At 39.9% G+C, this 19114-nt stretch overlaps 1 long non-coding RNA gene across 11 annotated transcripts in view; it reads right to left on the bottom strand.

Moving 5' to 3' along the window:
- The window catches only part of LOC131380643 (uncharacterized), a 139108-nt gene that overhangs the window by 84592 nt on the left and 35402 nt on the right, over positions 1 to 19114 (bottom strand). The gene's annotated exons all lie outside the window — the stretch shown is intronic.

Genomic DNA, 19114 nt, shown 5'->3' with positions numbered 1-19114 from the left:
CATGTTATTGCCTCCATCTTTCTGTTACCTGGTCAGTGTTGCCACCTAAATGATTGAAAATGACCCAGCATGCAGTAGAATGTAGTGAAGTTTCCTGTTTCATCCATTTTTTGCATAAGTGCATTGGTATCTGTATATCCATCTTCCCATGCACCAATTGTTGAAAAGACTCATTTCCCCATGAATGGTCCTGGTACCCTTGTCAAAGAACAGTTGACCATAAATAGAAGACTTTCTGGATTCTCAGTCTTACTCTGTTGCCCTATATGTCTGTCGTTACACCAGCACTGCACTGTCTTGATTGCTGTAGCTTTGTAGTAAGCTTAGATTTGGGATGTGCAAGTCCTCCAATTTTTTTTTTTCCAAAATCATTTTGTCTGTTTTGGGTCCCTTGCATTGCATATGAATTTTAGGATGATTGTGTCAATTCCTGCAAAACAGCTGGGATCTTGATAGGGATTTAGTTGAATTGGTAGATAAATTTGAGAAATAACTGCTATTTTAATGGTGTTAGGTTTTCTGTTCCATGACCGTGGGATGTCTTTGCATTTGCTTAGGTCTTTAGTTTATTTCAGTGATGTTTTATAGATTTCAGTGTGCAAGTCTTGACGTCTTTAATTTTTTTCTAAGTATTTTACTCTTATTGATGCCACTTTAATTATATGATTATTTTCTAATTTTTATTTTTGTATTCACTGGTGTTAGAAATAAAATTAATTTTTGTATATTGATCTTGTATATTGTAGCTTTTCTACAATTCTTTTTTCGTCACTTAGTATTTTTTGCATATGAGATCATGCATCTGTGAACAGAAATACTTTTACTTCTTCCTTTCCAGTCTAGATTCCTATTATTTCATTTTCTTGCCTTAGTGTGCTGGCTAGCACTTCCAGTACGATATTGGATAGAAGTGACAAGAGCAGGCATCTTTTTCTTCTTCCTGATTTTAAGGGGAAAGCATTCAATCTTTCACCATTGAGTATGATGTTAGCTGTGGGTTTGCTTCAAGTTGAGGAAATTATTTTATTAAACCTAGTTTACTGAATGTTTTTTAATAAAACAAAAAAGGAGGGGCTATGGGTTTTGTTAATGCTTCTTCTGTATCAAGATTTTCATGTTGTTTTGTCCTTTATTAATATGTTGTATTACTGGACTTTTGTATATTGAATTAATTTTGCATTCCTGGGATAATCTCAGTTGTCCATGCTACATAAATCTTGTTCTATGCTGCTGGATTTGGTTTGCTAGTATTTTGTTTAGAATGTTTGCATCTATTTTCATAACGAATATTGGTCTGTAGTTTTCATATTATGTATCTGTTCAGTTTGGGGATGAGAGTCATACTGCTGACAATGAATTGGGAGCTTTCCCTGTTCATAAACCTACTGAGGTATTTTTTAAGTGAACTACTTGGAGACCTTCGCCTGTGATCTTTAGATGCTAGGGGACACAGGGATGGTACCTGACTCTGAAAAGGGTCTCAGGGTAAGACGTGTCTGAAGTGGCCTGTGGCAATTAACTAAAGAGTACTCCCACCAATAATGGAGTCAAGATGTATGTTTCCCATAAGTCACACTGGTCACTGAAAGAGATGGGCTTATGAGCCATCTTGAAAACTACCCTGCACAAGTGGACTGCCGGCCTGGAGCCAGGCACCCTGCAGCTGAGTGCCATATAATGTTGAAGCTGTTGAGGGAGGAGAGGTTGGAAGCTGCCAGCTTAGACAATCTCAGCTGTGGTTTCCAGCAGGGTGTATTCCAGGAAAGAAAGTCATTCCCCACCCTGGCTCAAAGTAATAATTAACAGTGACTGGGTAAGGCAGGATCTTTTTTTCTAATTCCCTCCCCTCCAGAAAGGGCAGCAACAGCTCTTGAATGGGGAAGAAGCTGGAGGGAAGAAAAGAAAAACCAATTGCCCTACACTGCTGTCTAAGCTTCCCACCCAAAGACCTCAGTAAGAGGCGGAATTACGTTTTCAATTAAGAGAGAGTTTGGCATCTTGGTGTTTCAAAGGTATAGGCTTTTTAATACCTAGAGAAACTGAAGATTTGTTGATTACCAAAAAGGGACCAGAAAAGCTACATAGCCTGAGATTTCGTCCCCAGAAAAACGAATCCAGACAGCAGACTTGCAAAAAAAAAAAAAAAAACTGTTCTGCCTCTGCCTCTCCCACTACACATACACAGTGAGAAAGAGAGTCTTCATGATTTGGTAAATTAGACCCATGGAAAGACTCGGGACATTTAGGATGATATTTATGATGAAGATTTCTATGGGAAACTTTTTTTAAACTTGTCTCTAATCCTATTACAACTGAAGTTTGAATTTTTTTCCTTTCATTAACATTTACTAGGCAAATACCTATTGAATGTTTGCCATTTTGCAGGGTGCCATAGGTTTCAGGCTGATTCAGAGCTGCTTTGTTGAATCAAGGAGTCTATTACAGGGAGACAATCTAGTTAGACCAGGCATAAGTACAAACCACTAAGGGTAAAAGAAGTATGTGAAAGTACAATGTGGGCAGAGAATTCAGATCCAAAAATACTGCAAATAGGTGATGAAGGTCAAGCCGAATCTTGACAGACAGGATAGGTGTATGTGAGTCAGTTAGGCGAAAGGTCTTTAGTATGTCTGAGTGTCAGGCTGTAAGGGATCAAGATGAGACTGGGAAGGGAGGCAGGTCAGATAATGAGGGCCTTATAGACCATACCAAGGACTTTGGACTTGATTTTGCAGACGTTAAGAAGCAAAGACATAATCACTTTTCATTTTATATTTATTACAAACTGAAAGAGCACAAGTGTACTTGTGGTCTTTGCAGTTAAGTTATTGCCATAATTCTAAAAAGGCAGATAACCTGAAGATAGAAGGGAGGCCACAGTCCAAGACATGCTAGGGACTCGGTGATTGATTCAGTGCTCGTGGGAGAGATAAGAGTCAAAGACAACTCCCCTATTTCAGGTTTTGAGAGCTGGATGGACAGTGTTGCTGTTGGGTCTATAGAGGAGTGGGTTTTGAAGGGAAAATTATTAATGGTACAATTGAATGATGTTTTAGTTGTGTCTGAGGGATATCCAGGGAGAGCTGTCCTGAGGCAGTTAAAAACATAGGTCTAGAGAAAAACATACACAGAAGATAAAAATGTATGACTCCAGCACATAGACCATAGCTGAACCTGTGGCCAGGAAAATTGTCCTGGAAAAGGCAGAGAGGAGAGAAGGACAAGGATGGAATCCATGGAAATGCTAGCATTTGAGAGTTACACAAGGAACCCACAGTAGAGGCAAATGAGAAAAAGCAGGTTTGTTTTTGTCTGCGCCAGTAGACACACACCAAGCTCCATGGGGCCTTATTCGTGGCTGTACCTGCAGTGCACAGAGCAGACTGTACATGTGCTTTGTGGATCCACGCAGTTACTAGGGTGTCTCAGAAACTTCCCATTCTCCTCCCTACTGTGTCTTTGCATAACCCTGGCCAAGCCTCCCTTTTCCCAATGTCAACTCTCACTGTAACTTTTGTTTTTTTTTTTTTTTTGGTTTTGTTTTGAGACGGAGTCTAGCTCATTGCCCAGGCTGGAGTGCAGTGGCGTGATCCCGGCTCACTGCAAGCTCTGCCCCCCGGGTTCACGCCATTCTCCTGCCTTAGCTTCCTGAGTAGCTGGGACTACAGGCGCCCGCCACCACGCCTAGCTAATTTTTTTGTATTTTTAGTAGAGACGGAGTTTCACCGTGTTAGCCAGAAGGGTCTCAATCTCCTGACCTCGTGATCCACCCGCCTCCGCCTCCCAAAGTGCTGGGATTATAGGCGTGAGTCACCGCCCCCAGCCTCTTACTGTAACTTTTAAGAAGGGCGTATATCTACTTACTGTCATCACCATAAAGATAAATCAGCCAAGTGAACATATTTTGAAACTTTGGAAATATATAAACTCCAAAATCATCATCAGTTACATCATGAATTATGTCCCTAAAGATCCCATCACTCTGCCTCACACTGGGGTCTTGCCTACTTCTCTGTTCCAAAAGGGCACAGTAGTGGTATCAAATCTGTTTCTTGAGGCAAATGAAGTACCTTGTCCCAAAACAATCACCCACAGCAGGCAGATAACCTCCAAGTGCTTCAAGCTGAGATTGAGCAGGAGGATCCCAGCTCATCACAACTGGGTGGTAAATACACATTTGGGCCCAAATGGAAGGAAATGCATTACCCTACAATGCGTTTCAGAAGTTACCCCAATATGCTTGCATCCAGGCCCCAAATCCAGCAAAACAATGCCATTCCCCTTCAACATGTGTTAATGGGACTAAGATATTTTTCCAATTTAAATTGTGTTCCCCAAAGTCTTCATTATTCTAGTCTATTCTGCCTATTACAATCTGTGTTTTTATGTTTACTTCATGACTGCCTAATTGCCTCCTGAAATTTTAAGCTTCATGAGAGTAAGAACTATCTGTTTTCTTTACTCCACTGTCTGTACATGCATACTTGTTGAATGAATGTATGAATGCCACTGTGATTGCAAAGTCCAAGGGAAATGATGTTGATTCACTGCACACTGTACAGGAGGGTGTCAACGAGACTTCCAGATTTCTACAGAAATTACCAATAAAGGGTAGTATAAGAATGGTTCCTGCGTGTGAAAAATGATCTTGGATGGAGCTGTTGTGGTATTCAGTTGCTCCTCATACTCTCCTGCCACTGTGCAGGGACAACACAACCCCCCATGCTGCTTTCTTGAGTGTAGCTCATTTCAGAAAAGCAGTAAAAGGAAAACCCACTTGTTTGCTTTATGTTCCTAAGAAGGTGGTGAGTAAATCAATCATGTTATCCTAAGAAGTGACTTTAGTTTTATGAAGGCTCCTTTGTTTCCATTGCACTCCTTTCTACCCAGCTCTACTCCCACCTCCACCCCCACCCTCAAATCATGCTTATAATTTCCATTATTCACTTAAGGGTGGCTTTTTTCTCATCAGGACCATTTGTGTGCTTTAAATAGCTTCTACATAACCGAAGTGGAAGTAGTCATGTAGAACAGCACATGGCCACTCCAGGGGACATGAGAAGCCTCTGCCTGAAGGTAGGCCTCCCTCTGTCGTCTGATCTCACACATGGCACTGCAAAACTGCAGTTATTTAGCCATGTGTTTTGTGACATTAATTTCACTTCCTTGGGTTATTCTTACCGTCCTTAGGAACTTAAATATTTAAGAAATAAAAAAATACTATTCAAAGAGAGCTGTACCATTATTATACTCATTTAAGTGAAAAACTACCACTTCCCATATATATTTATCTCATGACCACCTAACTGATAAAAACATGTTAACTGTTGTCTTATATTGCCTCAGGGAAAAAGTCTGAATGTTGACTGGAGGCACTGCAGGATAGCCATTCGATACCTGCTTTTGTGACAACAAGCTAAAGCAATTGGATTTTGGTGGGTTAGGGGTAAAAATGGCCTGACAGATCATCTTGTCCAGCCCTCAGTATATAGATGAGAAAACTTAGGTCTCAAGCTGTGAAGCGCTTTGCTCAGGATCACTGGCCGTTTCATATATGTAACAAGCTCCCATTTCATGCTCATTTCACAGTAGCGTGTCACTTTCAGGTCAGCTTCCTTCAGTGGGCATTATCTTTGCTTAATTAAATGTCAGGAGGTTCCCCCAGAAGGCTTGACTCAGGGAAGGAGGGCAGACCCTCCCAGTTCTCTCACTGACTAGCTTTCATTTGTTGGATTGTTTTTACTGGTAAAAAAGTTCAGAAATTAGAGCCAGGTTCCTGTTCCCGTTCCCTACCCAAGCCCCTGAAGAAGCAAATTGGTGAATGTTCCCCAAATTCTTTTACTGTCTAGTATACAGTAAGCAATACTGCCAAAAAGTTTCCCAGAGTCATGTTCCTCTTAGATATTTTCCTTGAAAACTGTTGTTTGGCATGGAGATCCAACCTGTGTGGAAAGTTCCAGATGCCCTCGTCCCAGCATCACCTGCCCTGCTTTTGCTTCCTGTTCTCACTGCTTGTCTCCAGGTTTCCATTTGAAGGCTTGCAGTGCTACTGTGCCCTTACTGTAAAATCCTGCCTTGCTTGCCATGTTTTGTAGACGAGGAAAGCATTTTCTACCAGAGCTCAGGAGCAGCCTTGAGGTCAGGGGTAAGGTTTTTCATTGGTAAGTATTCAGTAGTTGCTGAATGACAATTGGGTGGAAAGGGGAGGGGTGCCTTAGAAAAAAAAGTCTATTCTTTGTGGTAATGAAATTGCTTCCAATTTATTTTCTGATCTCTTTGAGAACTATTTCCTGTCATCTTCCCGCACCATGCATTCTGATTTCTGGGGCATTCAGTGCTCCCTCCCTTCCTTTATTCAAGGGGCTCTTGGAAAAGAAATCTTTGAAGAGAAAATGTGTGGGCAGGGGGAGACTTCTCATTCTCTCCACCAAATACTTGGCCCTTTCATTCATGAGAAACCCCTGCTTTAGGATGGTGTGGATCTGAGTCAGCAGGGCTGGGTTCATTTGTATATACTCCCGGTTGTGGAGGTTGTTCCTGGGTCTTGGCCTTTCATTTTGGAGGTGCTCCACACTTCTGTCTCCATATACTATGTATTTAAGAAGCTTGCCTTTCGATTTCCTGCCAATGGCTGGATCTTGGGGATTACTGCACAATGCTTGTGTGCCCCACTGGAGAAGTCTCTCATGGCACCTTTCCCTTCCCATGGTGGTGGAATGCTGTCCACAGAAAGCTTCTCTTCGCTGTTCAGAGACTCTAAAAATAAGACCTGAGCTGACTTGCTCTGCCTACTGAAGGGGGACCTCCTTATATTCACCGTTGCCCTCACACCCTTTTCCTTGGAGTCTGTCTTTAGGGTCACCCTGGGAGCTGCCTGGGCCTCCACCTTCTTAAGCAGGCCACTCCTGAGAGCTGGGTAGAGACTGTCTTTGTCCAGACTGTCTGAAGAGCATCTTGTTCTTAACCTCCCTCTCCTGTTCTTGACTATTGCCTTCACTGCTGCCTCGCTCTCGTCTACCAGGGTGGTATTATAAAGTATGTCCTTGGAGGTGAGCTGTTTGACCAGCTCCTTGTTGCCTAGCAACCTAAGAAATTGTCAGAACAATCGGGCATGTATCAGCTCTGACCTTTGGAGCTTTGACTGGCACTATTTATAAAAGGCTTTCTGCTCTGTTAGTCGAGCATTGGCTTCATATTTCTCCATGGACTCCAGAAAACTGGGTTTCTTTTTAACAAGTTCTCTTGTTATCAGTTGAGAACAGTATTGAGTAGGACTTCTCTATTTCCTTGAGGTTTATGCTCTCTCCAAATACAGAACAGTACTTGCTTCCCTGGTTGTCAACGCTGGCTGACCAGCTCTGAAAGTTGCTCTGCTTGTGGTTCTTCCCTGAGATGCTCAGTTGGGCCTGGGAATCTTCCATTTCTCTGCTCACCAGGGGACCTGGCAGTCAGTGTTCTGTCAAAGACCTGTGAGGGTGCTTAGTGAACTGTGGGCACTGTGACCACAGGGTTCTATTCTGGGTCCCAGTGTTTGTTTTTAAGAACTCTTTAGGTTGACAGGACATGCTGTCTGGTGGCCAAATGCTTCTCCCAAGAGTATGGGGCCTGGGAGACATGTTTCCTGGCCTGCTTATTGCAGGCCTAGCTTCCACCTGAGAGCTATCCGCTTCCCAAGGGGACGTCCACCATGTCTCTGTGTGATAAGAGCTGAATAGTAGGGGCAGGACTGAAAGGTCTGTATGTTTGCTTTTCAGTCAGATACAGGTGTTGGAGGTTTCTTAAATTTGGTTTCTTTTGATCTCCCTGGCAGGCAGTGATGGGGAAGTTTTCAGTGAGGTTATTAACAGAGAGAGAGGATTTAGAGTTAAAATTTAATAGGGGAATTTTTCTATAGGATGGTTGAAAATGATGCTTTGTATAGTTTTATTTTATGAACTTTTCAGGGATGGAATTAGTCAATTTGTAGAAATTGGGCCGCCTCTGTTATTGTGATATATTAGAACTATATTGAATGATGAGACTTCCCAAAAGTTTAAAACAAAAAAAGGAGGCAGAAGAGGAGAACGAGGATATAAGTGAGGACACTCTCGCTGAGGACACATCAACTGTTAGCAGTCTGTCTCTGTGTACCGAGTTCAAAAACTGTGACTTTGGTTGGATGTTAGACCTTTTCTATCCAGCCTCAGACATGGTAACCTTCACATAAGCTGCTGGATTTGTTCTACCAGAAATTTAGTCTGTTGTGTGACTCCAGCCACTTTGCAACTCAAGATTGTTACTTGTTCAGGTTTCTTTCTTTAAATAGCTAACCATTTAACAACTATTATCTTCTTAGGGTCGATTGAAGGTTACTCATACAGTATATACGTCATCCATATCCTTTCCTCTCTTACTATATCTCACTCCTATTTTCCAGTCCATCCTCATCTCTCCTCAAGATCAACAGACCCCAACCTCTTTTACTTAAACATTGTATTCCTGAAGTAGTCCTGCCCTTTCCTTCAGCCTGCCAAGCCTTCTCAAAGACTTCTTTTCCATGCATCTAGACTCTGCCTGGTTATTCTCCTTCCTTCAGAGTTATTTCTTTGTCAAATGCTGTTAATGTATAAAAACACAAAGCTTTGATAGTTCCTTCTGTCCCACCGGAGCCTTACGCTTGGCTGACATTTAGGGTAAAGGTGGTATTTTTATTAGTAAAATTAAATGATACAGAAGTGAATTCTAAAATTAGTCACATAAATCTAAGAGAGTTTTCATGAATTCAGGTTGCCCCAAAGATTTAGGCCATACCTCTTCTATGGAATGGCTGTCATGCAGTTTGGATGGTTGACCTCAAAATTATTCCCAGCCCCGGAAGTGGAGTAGGTATATTAGTCTAAGGCAGTCAGGGTAATGCTATCTATCTTCCATGCCACAGATTGGCGTGGAATAGGGATAACCAAAAGCACTTTGGGCCTGTGAGATTTGACAGAGCGTTTACTGTGAGCCTAGGGAAAGAACATGCCTGTTCTCATGTGAGAGTATGAAGAAACACTGCCTAAGCAAGGAATCATGTGGCTCCAGTTTTTACTGTCAGCCTTTCTACCACCAGGGAGACCAGCCTTGAGATGATGCAGATGCATGGACAGCTGTGTGGAGGGATAGAAGAATCTAGTTTTTAAACCAGATGGCTGAGCTATTTCATTAAGTCACCCCAGAAGTCTTCAACTAACAGTATCTTAACTGGTGAACTCCTGTGACTGATACAGGAAAATTTTACTTCTTAATGAAGTATGATAATTCCTTTGTGCAGGAAGGAGGTTTTGTGGAAATGATGTTGATTCACTGCACACTGTACAGGAGGGTGTCTGACACTACCAACCTTAAACAGTAAGAAAGCCATCACAGTGGGTTGGGTGGTTGGATTGCTTTATTGCAACTAATAAAGGGTCAGTTGTGCAGTTGTTAACTATCTTTCACTTCCTCTCAGAACTGTATCTCCTAGCCCAGTGCCCTATAGAATGCCAGTTTGTTGTACAGTTCAAAAATGCCAGTTTGTTGTACAGTCAGCAGAGCCCAGTACTATGCTTTAAAACATTCGGGGATAATCATCAAATATTTAATCAGAACAGATGCTGCCTGTAAACAACCACTGCAGCCAAGAACAGTCTGCATCTGAAACATTGCCTGCAACTATAAATATGCCCATATGCTTGAACAATTTTAGAGTTGTAAAAATCTTGTTTTTATAAGCAATTAGTTTCATCTCCCATTATATGAGGATTAACTTTGCAGTGATGTACTGATGTTAAAAGAGAAAAGAATCAAAAAAGCCTTGGTTGTGGTGAAACCCAGCAAAATGTGCGTCTGCACCAAGTTCCAGGTGAATATCCAACAGCACTGTCCCAATTTGATTAAGGTGATGACACCCCTACCATGGCCACAGTACCAGGCCATTTGATTTTCCCCAGGGTCATAGGAGTGTTAGCCCAGGTGATCAGCTCAACACCCCCTGAGATCCATGAGGTATATACTTTTTGAAATTTCAATTCCATGACTACTGACTGCATCTCAATCCTATGTTAATACTTTCTTGAGTAATATTCTGTTGACCTAGTTATCCACATTGGAAACTTCAAAGACATCGTCTTCAGCTGTTTGTATCTGACTCCCTATCCAGTTCTCCAGCTCTGTATACACCATCCCAGAAATGGTCCTCACATCCAGTTAATCTCTGACATAGACTAATAGGCCTTTCTACAGCTTCAGTATATTCTTTTCTCTGCTTCTGGAACCCAGGATGTAGGTGCTACAGTGATACTATCTATCTGTGACATTCCATCTCCCTGGAGAATTTGGAAATGGGGAAATAACATTACTCTTAACAAAGCAAGATTAACAGTCCTGTAACCTGACCCAAGGCACTGACCCTTCTGTGAAAGCCTATATCTGACCAGCTACAGGAACCTCTACAGAAAGACTAAAAAAGGCCAGCCGTGGAGGAGCCAATGGCCAGGAGAACATAGGCATAAAGCCTACAAAGGATGTAGCCCATCAACCCTGGGAGTGGATTCCTATAAGGAATAGGCACTTCGGGCAAATTCAGCCCGATGACACCAGCCACTAGGATCTTCTGACTCTCTCCTTTATAATGTGAGTTCATTTGTTTGTTGTGTGTTTAATGTGAATTCCGCCTCCCTAAAGGCTGAGAACTTCCTTTGGCTCAGTCTTCACTTCATTCAGCCTCTGACTTCCAACTGATGCACCAAGCCAATGTGCAAGAAAAGTTAATAAATAAAAGTAAGATTTATTACAGAGCCAACTGGGCACTCATATATACATGGAGGAGTCCCTGTGTCATTGGAACATTGTAGCTTTTCTTTACAACAGTCCCAGGCTAGGCAGCTCTTTGTAGGCCCAAGGGAATTGATGTGTGAGTAAGGCATGGTCTTTCTTGACTACACATCTTGTATACAAGGTATTAAGGCCATTGGCCACCTGACTTCGGCCCATTTCTTTCAATCTCAGCTCTACCCTAAATTCTCCACACAGGTCATTCATTCTCCAATGAGGTTATTCTCCTGATCTCTGTGTGGGTTCTTCTACATAATGGAATTGTGTGTTTTTCTCCTGTTTAAAGTTTGGAACATCATGTTAGCCATCATTTTATTCTCTTCACTTTCAGTGTATTGCACTCACATACTGTATGTGGAATCAGCGCTACCCATTAGACCCAAGGCTCATCAGTGGGAAATGGTGTCAGATCTCACAGAGAGCAGCTTCATGGGGCTCTAGGTTCTTCAGGCTTCCTTCACAGCCTAAGCTCCATATTTAAATCCAGCATTCAACCCTAATCACTGGTGTTCACTAGCATCTGCTACATATTCTTGCTGACAGACACTGTGTTTGCTCTTGAAAGATAACAAAATGCTTGAAGCTTCCCTCCAACAAGTGATAATTCACTGAAGCTCAGAGGCAGCAGGAGCTCCAGTCTGGTCTGCTGCTCTGAAATTGTGGAAAGTAGGAAAGGTGTCCAGAGGTCATATGGCCCAAGTGATGACATATCTGAAGCACAGAGAGGGGATGGGCTACGAGTCACCTGTATCCAAAATTCAAGTAACACCTATCAAGTTGTGAAAAGTTATTTTGGGACATACCAAAGTTACACAGAGAGTTAGAGGTAGGACTCAGACCTGGAACACCAGACTTCAGTCTCTCTGAACCGCACTGGATTGTCTCTGCTCACAGCCTTATTGGAGAGAGAACTGACAAAAGGCAAGGCTAAGGAGTGCTCTTCGTGGATGCAGCAGGAGAAGAAACACCCTTCCAATGAGGGGTCTACACAGAGTTCAAATGTCCCCTTTGTTCATACTGAACACGAGTATCGTTTTCCTCTTTTGCCGTCTGCACAGATGGCATAGAAGGCAGCACCTGATCCTTCAGGTCTGGGGGAGGAGTCCCCAGAGAATGCGTAGATCTTTTAAACTCTTCACGTCAAACTGACATCTGCTTATGTAGTTCAGCTCAATGTGTTAGTCATTTGTCAGTCTGTCGTTTAACTCTATTATCAAACACATCTTCCGAAAAATGAGAAGAGGAAGGGAAAAAGGAGTCTGGGAAAGGACCACACTTTCTACCACCCCTATAAACAGTGAGCTTTACTCTGCAATACACCAAGTGGAGGGAGACAGGCTATGAGATGGGCACAGTAAAGAGCCACCTAGGGGAAGTGGGCAGAACTCCAGAAGACTTCCTGAGGAGGCATTTATTCTTTATGAATCTTTGAAATGTTTTTTTAAATCATCTTTGATTTGACTTTTGCTCTAAAAGTATCTCAAGGTAAGACTCAGCTGTGAAACTAAGCACATCTGATAGTCAAACTATGAAAACTTTTACACATGCTAGTGGGGCACTGTGACCACTGATTTCCTTAAACTGAGCTCCTTTCAAGGTATTTTGACCTAACTGGCCTTTGGGTCAGATATAGCTTTTACATACTTTTGGTAGGTAACTACGCGTTCCTATTTGTCAGGGAAAGTGGGTAAGAGTTAGCTATTCCCCACAACCTTGATAGCAGCTTATAAAGAGAGCCAGTGTCAAATCAATTTGTGCCACTGGCATTATTTTAAAAGCATTTCTTAGAAAGCACACACAGGAGTGTTCATGCAAGAGGTACTGTAAGCCCTTTGCTTTCGGGGCTTACAACCTCTCAATTTAAATGAAAGATTTATTACACAAGGTATTTGTAACAGTGACCAGCAATAGGTTCTGCTGTGTTACTACTGGCATCAGTCAAAACATGTTCTGACCTCGTTTCTGTACATGTTTATATGTTTAGAGGTCAAGCCCTGTGTGTCCTTTCTGAGGGCCACGTTAAAGGCCTCCTCAGATTCCTATACTCTATTCTTGCAAGGTGGAGAGGTTCTCTAGAAGTATTTTAGCCAGGATCTGTATATCGAATACCCTCAACTTCACCAATGCAAGCCAGCTTCTAACATACTAATTAGCAAGCCACTGATTTTATCAATAAAAACCCATTTCTAACATTTACTATGGAATTAGCAAAGTTTCTGGTGTACATTGGATATCAAAGCTCCAGTAACAGACTCAGAAGAAATGGAGACCTGTGAAATGACAAATAATTTAGACTAATCCTCTTAAAGAAGTTCAACAAAGTACAAAAAAAAGAATAGAAAAATGAAATTTGGAAAACAACGTATGAACAGAATGAGAAGTTTAACAAAGAAATATAAACAAAAACAATAGAAATTCTAAAGATAAAGAATACAGTAACTGAACTGAAAATCTAAGTAGAATGCTTCAACAGCAGACTTGATCAAGCAGAAGAATCAATGAGCTCAAAGGTAAGACATTTGAAATTATCCAATGAGAAACAAAAACAAAAAAGAATGCCTATAAGAATTACAGGACACATCAAGCTAGCTAACTTTTGCATAATAGGAGGTCCTTAAGGAAAAAAGAAAGAAAAAGGCCCAGAAAGCATATTTAAGGAAGTAATAGCTGAAAAATTCCCAAATCTGAGAAAAGATGACAAAATTCAGGAACAGGAAGCTGAGGTCACCAATCAGATTCAACCCAAAGAGTTTACCAAGACACATCACAACCAACTTATCAAAAATCAAAGACAAAGAATGCTGAAAGCAGCAAAGATAAGAAACATTACATTCAAGGTAGCCCCAATACAGATTCAGTGGCTTTATAAGCAAAAATCTTACAGGCCAGTAGAGAGTGGGATGGTATATTCAAAGTGCTGAAGGAAACAAAACTGTTAATTAAGAATACTTTACTTGGCAAAGGGAGAAATAAACACTTTTCCAGATAAACAATGCCTAAGGGAGTTTGTCACCACTAGGCCTGCTCTACTGGAATTACTAAAAGGGAGTTCTTTAGGCTTAAATAAAAGACTGCTAGTTAATGAAAAACATAAAAGTAAAAAACTAAATGGTATAAGTAATTCATAGTCAGAATTCTCTAGTATTGTAAAAATGGCAGGTAAAGCAATGTTATTCCTATTAGGAGGATTAAAAGATGAAACTATTAAAAACTGTAGCTATAATAAGTTGTCAGATACAAATTTAAAAAAACAAATGTAAACTTTGACATCAAAATCACGAAAGGCGGGCGGTTGTGAAAGCGTAGTTTTTGCATGCAATTAAAGGCAAGTTTTTATCAGCTTAAAGTAGCCTAAGGATAAAATGTTTTAAGTTAGCCTTACAGCAAATACAATGGTAATGGCATATACTATAAAAGAAAGGATTCAAAGCACACCACCACAGAAAACCACCAAACCACAAAGGAAGGTAGCAATAGGGAAAAAAGAAACAAGGGACCTACCTACAAAACAACCAGAAAACAAATTACAAAATGACACCAGCAGTTTCTTACCAATAGTAACCTTGAATGTAAATGGATTAGATTCTCCACCAAAAACACATAGAATGACAGAATGGATTTTTTTTTTTAAGTCACAACCACATAACTGCCTATAAGAGACTCACTTTTTTTTCTTTTTTTTTTTTTGAGACGGAGTTTTGCTCTTGTTGTCCAGGCTGGAGTGCAATGGCACGATCTTGTCTCACCACAACCTCCACCTCCTGGGTTTAAGCAATTCTCCTGCCTCAGCCTCCCGAGTAGCTGGGATTACAAGGGCCCGCAACCGCGCCTGGCTAATTTTGTATTTTTAGTAGAGACAGGTGTTCTCCATGTTGGTCAGGCTGGTGTCTAACTCCTGACCTCTGGTGATCCCGCCGCCTTGGCCTCCCAAAGTGCTGGGATTACAGGCGTGAGCCACTGTGCCCGGCAAGAGATTAACTTTTCTTTTTTTTTGTTTTTTTTTTTTGGTTTTTTTTTTTTAGATGGAGTCTTGCTCTGTCGCCCAGGCTGGAGTGCAGTGGCGCAATCTCGGCTCACTGCAAGCTCCGCCTCTGGGGTTCACGCCATTCTCCAGCCTCAGCCTCTCCGAGTAGCTGGGACTACAGGCGCCCGCCACCACGCCTGGCTAATTTTTTGTATTTTTTTAGTAGAGACAGGGTTTCACCGTGGTCTCGATCTCCTGACCTCGTGATCCACCCGCCTCGGCCTCCCAAAGTGCTAGGATTACAAGCGTGAGCCACCACGCACTTTTCTACTAAACATACACATAGACTGAAAGTGAAGGGATGGAAAAAGATATTCTACATAGATGGAAAAAGATATTCTACATAAATGGAAATTGACAGCAGGGGTAGCTATATTTCTGTCAGACAAAATAGACTTTAAGTCAATACTATAAAAAGAAACAAGTTTGTTATATAATGATAAAGGGATTAATTCACCAAGAAGACATAACAATTATAAAAATATATGCACCCAACATTGACCCACCTAAATACATAAAGCAATTTTTAAATGATCTGAAGAGGGAGATAGGCTGCAATACTATAATAGGGGACCTCAATACTCTACTTTTCACAATGGGCAGATTGATCACCTAGACAGAAAATCAATAAAGAAACAATGGATTTCAATTACACTTTAGACCAAACGGACTTAACAGGCATATATAAAACATTCCATCCAGAAGCAGCAAAATACATTTTGTTCTCAAATGCCCATGGAACATTCTCCAGGATATATGTTAGTCCACAAAACTAATCTTAAGTTTAAGTGGACAGAAATCCTATCAAGTCCCTTTTCTGATTACAATGGCGTGAAACTAGAAATCAAGAACAAGACTCAATTCTGGTGGAAAATACAGCAATATGTGGAAATTAAACAATATGCTCCCAAACAACTAATAGTTCACAGAAGTCAAAATGTAAATAAAAAATTACCTTGAGAAAAATGAAAATGGAAACAAAACTTATGTGATACAGCAAAATCAGTCCTAATGGAAATTTACAGCAATACACACCTACATCAACAAAGAAGAAGGATCACAAGCAATCTTACCTTTCACCTAAAGGAACTAGGAAAAGAACAGACTAAGCCCAAAAGTTAGCATAAAGAAGTAAATAACAAAGATCACAGTTGAAATAAAGACTAGAAAAAAATGAACAAAACTAAGAGTTGCTAAGAGTTGTTTTTTTTTTTTGAAAGATAAAATCAACAAATTCTTACCTAGACTAGGAAAAAAAAAAAAGTACTCAAATAAGATTATAAATGAAAGAGGAGACATTTACTACTGATATCACCAAAATACAAAGGATTATAAGAAACTACTATGAAGTTATGCACCATCAAATTGGATGACCTAAAGAAATGAATAAATTCCTAGACATATACAATCTACAAAGAGTGAATCATGAAGAAACAAAATCTGAATAAGCCAATAACAAGAAAAGAGACTGAGCCAGTAATAAAAAGTATCCCACCAAAGGAAACCCCAGGATTAGGCAGCTTCACTACTGAATTTTACCAGACATTTAAAACACTAATACAAATTCTCAAACTTTTCCAAAACAATGAAGCAGAGGGAATACTTCTAAATTCATTTTACAAGGGTAGTGTTACACTGTTATTAAAGCCAGACAAAGACACTTCAAGGACAGAAACTTACAAAGTAATATCCCTGATGAACATGGATGCAAAAATCCTCAACAAAATATTAGCAAACTGGATTCACGAATACAAAAAATGATTCACCATGATGAAGTGGGATTTATCCTTAGGATGCAAGGATGGTTCAACATATGCACATCAAAAAATGTGATATACCCCATAACAAAATGAAGGGTGTAAATCAAATCATATGATCTCAATGGATACAGAAAAAGCATTTGACAAAATTCAACCTAGTTTCATGGTAAAAACTCTCAGTTTAGGTATGGAGGCCATGTATGACCCTCATCACTTTTTGACATAGTACTAGAAGTCCTAACCAGAGCAGTTAGACAAGAGAAAGAAATAAAAGGCACCCTAATAGGAAAGGAAGAAGTTAAATCATCTGTAATTACTGATGACATAACCATATACAGAAAACTATAATGTCTCCACCAGAACAAAACTAAAACCTGGTAGAACTGATACACAAATTCAGTAAAGTTCCCTAATACAAAATCATCTTACAGAAATCAGTAGTGTTTCCATCTACTATTAATGAGCTATCTGAAAAGGAAATTATGAAAATCTCACAATAGCAACAAATATTAAATACTGAGGTGTAAATTTAAGGAGGTAAAAGATCTGCATACTGAAAAGTATAAAAGGACAGGGTCTTCAATAAATGGTGTTGGGAAAACTGGATATCCACATGCAGAAAAATTAAATTAGACCCTTATTTACACCATATAAAAAATAGATTTAAAACTTAACATATAAGACCTAAAACTGTACACCTACTGAAGAAAACATAGGGGGAAATCTCCACAACATTGGTCTTAGGAATGATTTTTTTGGATACAACTGCAAAAGCATGGCAAAAATAGACAAATGGGGTGACATCAAAATAAAAGACCTGCACAGCAATGGAAACAACACAGTGAAGAGGGAACTCAAAGAATGGGAAAAAATATAAATTATATATCTGGAAATGGGTAAATATCTAAAATACATAAGGAACTCAAACAACTCAAGAGCAAGAAAACCACCTGATTTTAAAATGGGCAAAGGAATGAAGAGACCTTTCTCAAAAGACATTCAAATGGATAACAGGCACATGAAAAAAAATGCGCACACTAATTATTAGAGAAATGCAAATCAAAACCACAGTGAGATATCACTTCACACGTATAATGGCTTTTATCAAAAAGATGAAAGATAACGAGTGTTGGGGAGGATGTACAGAAAAGTGAACTCATGCGTTGTTAGTGGGAATGTAAATTAGTACAGTCGTTATGAAAAACAGTATGGAGGTTTCTCAAAAAAATAGAACAACCATATGATCCAGTAATCTCACTTCTGAGTATTACCCAAAAGAACAGATATCAGTATGTTGAAGGGATATCTTCATTCCCATGTTTATTGAAGCATTACTTACAGTAGCCAAGATACTGAAATAATCCAAGTGCCCATCAACAGATAAGTGGATAAAGAAAATGTGATACATATACACAATGAAGTACTAGTCAGCCTTTAAAGGAAGGTAAATCCTGTCATTTCAGACAACATGTATGAATCTGGAGGACATTATGCTAAGAGAAATAAGCCAGGCACAGAAAGACAAATACTGCATGATCTCACTTATATGCGGAATCTTAAAAAAGTTGAATTCATGAAAGTAGAGAATAAGTTACTAGAGGCTGTGGGGCATGATGGTAAAGGAGGGAATCAGGAGTTGTTGGTCCAAGTGTACAAAGTTTTATGCTTTTCCAGTGGAGAAAACAGGATCAAGGCAGGAGGAATGCTTAATCCCAGGAGTTCCAGACCAGCCTGTGCAACATAGTGAGACCCCGTCTCTATTTTAAATAAAAATAATGTAAAAAATTTTAAACCCCTATGAATAATGTTGCTATGAAAATTAATGTTCAAGTTTTGGTGTGGATATGTTTTTATTTCTCTGGAGTATATACCTAGGTGAATGATTGCTGTCATACGGGAACTACGTTTAGCCTTTTGAGAAACTGCCAGACTGCTTTCCAAATTGCCTTGACCATTTTACATTCCCATCATCAGTGTGTGCAGATTCTGATTTCTCCATATCTTGATCAACATTTGTTTTTATCTGCCTTTTTCATCAAGTAAGACTTCAATGGAACTTCTAGAGATTAAAACAGCAATATCTGAGATGAAGAATCCACTGCATGGGATTAACAGCAGATTAAACATTGCAAAAGAAAATATTAATGTACTTGAAGATGTACAAATACAGATTATCCAAATGATAAAAGATTTTTCACAGATTTTCAAAAGAGACGTGGAACAACTTCAATCAGAGTAATATAGGTGGAAATCAGAGATCCCTAAGGAAAGGGAAAGCAGGGGCGGCAGAAAAAAATATTTGAGGAAATAATAGCCAAATAATTTCAAATTTGTTTTTAAAAACTATAAACTCACAGAGTTAAGATTGATGAGCTAAAAGTACATAAGAAAAATAGACAAATGAACATAACCAAATTGCTCAAAATAGTCATGAAAGAAGTCATACATATATTTCAGACAGAAGCAAAAGATAGCAGCTGGAAATACAGATCTACAC

The sequence above is a fragment of the Hylobates moloch genome, unplaced genomic scaffold, assembly GCF_009828535.3.
Source record: "Hylobates moloch isolate HMO894 unplaced genomic scaffold, HMol_V3 SCAFFOLD_14, whole genome shotgun sequence".
Classification (NCBI taxonomy): Eukaryota; Metazoa; Chordata; class Mammalia; order Primates; family Hylobatidae; genus Hylobates; species Hylobates moloch.
The sequence above is the reverse complement of the archived record's forward strand: the minus strand, read 5'-3'. Positions and strand labels throughout refer to the sequence as shown.